Consider the following 3,932-nt stretch of genomic DNA (forward strand, 5'->3'; position numbering starts at 1 on the left):
TAATTTTGTGGACATAGTAAAGGAGTGGCAAAAGCAGTGGTTCTACATCACAGAACCTCGTGACACCACCTAGGCCGCAGCTGCCGAATTCCGCTCCGGCGCTCCCATGCAACTCACCTCCTGGGTCGAGAAGAGTCCATACTGAGGTTCCCCTGATGAGGTGATAGCGTTGTAGACGCGCGTTCAAAGCATGGTAACCAAGAACGTCAAGCTCATTGATGTGATCCAGGTGATGCTAGGTCGCCGGATCCTTCCGTGCCAGCGTCGAAGCCATTCTCTGTGGGAGTTCAACCCGAAGAAGCACCAGACCCTGGTGAGGCTCTTCGAGACTACTCATGAAGGTGCATGGAAGTTGCTCTTTAAGGGTAACGAGAAACCACCGACCGTAGATTCAGATCGCGGGCACAATGCTAAGCACCTCGCTAGCTAGGTATGTCTTTTTTGACGCATTCTCCACTTGTTTGTTTGAAGGATGATGCCTGAGCTTTTATTGTTGCTTTTTCAGGACTGGATGGAGAGGGCGAAGCGGATCCAGTGTCTAGCTCCGCTACCTGAAGAACCGCTCATCCCGTGTCTAGCAAGATGCTGGTGACAGCGCCTTATAAGACGCCGGAGAAGAAGGCCAAGAATAAGGCCAAGGTGGCCAAGACTGGCCCCCGTCGCAAGGGCACTTCGGACGTGACGTCCGAAGACGACGAAGCTCATTCTTCTGTCCCTGAGGACAATGGCGAGGAAGAGGAGGAGGAGGAGGAAAACAACCCTCCCCTTGAGGAGAGGAAGAAGAAGAGGGCGACTTCGGCGCATCCGGAGGCGGAAACGCCCAAGAAGGGGAACAGTGTCCTAGCGGTCTACACCGCATGGGAAATTGATAACAGTCCGGAAAGACGCCCCCGCACTAAGCCCCAGGCCGCATCGTAAGTGACATGGCTCGCTCATGCGCGCATCCGACCCTTTCTCTTCATTATCTTGACATAGTTAATTGTGCTATTGCAGTCCGGCCCACGACCTTATCCAGCGATCCTCATCTGGAGGTTCGTTGGCTCCGTCGGAGATGGCGAGCATGTCGCCACCGCCTGCTTCTTCCGCCGGGGCCAGGGACGACACCGAAGTGTTATCCCGAAGGACCACTCCGAACTGGGGAGGAGGCCCGGATGCTGTCCGGGAGGCGCCACAAGGCGAGACCTCCACTGCCGGACACATGGGGGACCCGATCCCCATGGAGACTGGCGAAGAGGGCCGCATCCAGTTCAGCCCTCAGCTGAATACGATTCTGGAGACACATATGGCTCCGGAGTCAGGCAAGAAGCCCCCTTTGAAGGAGGGGGGTGCATCGCTTCCGCAGTGGCCCTTGTCCATCCAGGGGCGCCGGATAACCTGATGGAGGCGCTTCGAGGCGCCTTCATCATGGACGAGCACCGTGTCCTTATGGGTGCGGTGATCGAGAAGATTTAGTCCACCCAGAGTGGATTGAATGAAGCCTGCAGCAGCCTGTTGACAGGTTTCGAGGTAAGAAAGAGAAAAACCCCATGTAGACAGTAGCCCTTGAGACACTGTCCGGTGTTCGGCAAGCAGAACCGGACAAAGGATCAATCTTTTGTTATAGGAGACTAACATAATATGGATGGATAAGCAGGCGTCGCTGTTGGCCGCAACCTCGCATGCTGCAAAAGTCTCTGAGCTGAGGCAGAGGATGGAGCGGACCAAGAACGAGCTCGGCGAGGTTAGGGTTCGGCTCCAGGAGAAGCATGGTGAGTGACGACTTGCTGTGTGTTCAGAAGGAGTAGGCGTTGTATATTGACCGCGGTGTCGTAATATGTGCAGGAGCCGCGACCGAGGTCGAGGCCCTGAAGAAGGCCCTGGGCGAGGTCGAGGACAAGGTTGTCCAGCAGCAAGCCGCCCGTAAGAAGTCCAATGCCCGGGTCAAAGAAGTCTAGCAGGAGCTCCAAGATGCGGTGAAAAAATGCAAGGCCTTGGAGCATGATGCGTCGGCTCAAGGGGACGAACTCTCCAAGGCTCATCAGAGCGTGGAGACCGCACGGAATGAGGCCCAGGCCGGCCTCTAGGAGATCCAAGAGGCCAAGAAGATCACGGCGGATAAGGGATTTAAGATGGAAAGCAAGTATGCGGAGAAGTAGTACCTTTTACCAACCTGGGTTCGGAGTTCCCCGGGAGCTTTTGCGAATTTACCATGCAGTGTATCAGACGCCGCAGAGTTCTATCGAGCCGAAGGAGGGGGTTCTATGGAGAAGCTATTCTGGTTGCAGTATGCGGCGCCAAAGCATCATGTGTCCTTCACCGATCAGCTGAAACAGCTGGTGGAGCTGCATAGGGTGGCCGAACTATCCATGAAAGATTTGATAATCTGGCTATCGCCAGCTGAAGCTATGCCAAGCAGCTACTTCGTACTCGTGAGGCGAATGGTGAATGCCTGTCCTCGGCTGGACATGGTCAAACCCTCGGCCTACATTGAAGGTGCACGCATGGCCTTCGCCCGTTGCAAGATGTGGTGGGCGAAGATGGACGCCGGCGAGGTGACCAGAGGGACACCGGAGGGAAAGGAGCACCACACACCTGAACGGTATTTTGCAGATGTCCTGGAGGGGTCTCGCCTTGCGGCAGCACAATGTTCGCAGGACGTTGTATTTGAATAAATGTATTCATGTTGCCTTTGCCTTGTAAAAAACAAAGCATGTTTTGTGATGTAATTTTGTTATGCTTTAATTTTTTCCTCCTGTGCGGCCGTGTTGTATGTTATCTGAGGGTTGGCCAGTCGTCGGCTTGTGCCCTCACGTAGGTAGTACGGAGGTGTCCAGGATGGAATCTAAACAATCTTGATCCAATTATATGGTCCTTGAAGGAGTTGTTTAGTGCAACGAACAAGGCAATCAGACTATACGGCTTAAACGCCCTCACTTAGCCATAGGAGTTTTATAATAAAGCATGGGCGCAACCCCTGGTTCAAGCCAGGGTGCTGTCAGCATGTGATCGGGAAGTGCCGATCTTTCGCATAATGCGGAAAAAATCTCCAATCATTTGTAACCCTCAAACAGCTGACCGGCTCTCGCCGTATCATGACAGTCAGTTTTCGGCTTTCTCTACTGTGGTGCTCATCTGGTCAAGCCCAGGGCACAATCGCAGTAGTTCTCCCTTTACTACCCTAGCCGATTTAGCGAAACATAGGGTAGCAAGCATAGGAGCCGGGCAACCCAACTATTGATCAAAGACATGATTCGGAGCCAATGCATATAATCCTAAATTTGGGGTGCCTAACTTATCTTTAAGGATTGTTCGGACTTTTTTGCCGTATCGTGGGGCGATGGGGAGCCCCTAGCAAATATGGAACGTACCAGAGTGTACGGTTGCTAGAAAATAACTAATTTAAAGGAAAACAGAGGGAGAACAGAGATAGGATCCGGGGCCCTCGAACTTGGATCATGAACTGTTTCGATTATAGTTGGGTTAATGAGTCCAAGCACATTAGTACAAAATAATGAAATAAGCAACCGGCTGTTTGACATTCCGTGACCAAAGGTGAGCTACGAGTGGGTCCTAAAAACGGATATAGTAATCGTTTGGTTAGCCTCTAGGGCTTCCCATGTACGCCTGTGCTCCATGTCGATACGGTGTGTTTATCCTTCGATAGGACCATTAATCCGGCCGTTAGAGGAGGCCTGCATAAGAGAAACTTGACAAAGGGAAAAGGAGATAGTAAAGTTATATGTGTGTCCGGGATCGGTCTAGCCGAACTGTAGATCCCGGGCTTGCTTGTGCCTCCATCGATGTCCATGGAATTTTGAGTGTGTAATTATGTACGCATGGTACGGATGCCACTACTTCATCGGGACTGGGACGGAGGCCGAATTGCTAATCGAGCTCTTCACGAGCCGCGCTGTCCTATTGCAGTGTAGTCCGGAACCTCTTAATAATGTCCA

This window comes from Triticum dicoccoides, chromosome 7A, assembly GCF_002162155.2.
Source record: "Triticum dicoccoides isolate Atlit2015 ecotype Zavitan chromosome 7A, WEW_v2.0, whole genome shotgun sequence".
Taxonomy (NCBI): domain Eukaryota; kingdom Viridiplantae; phylum Streptophyta; class Magnoliopsida; order Poales; family Poaceae; genus Triticum; species Triticum dicoccoides.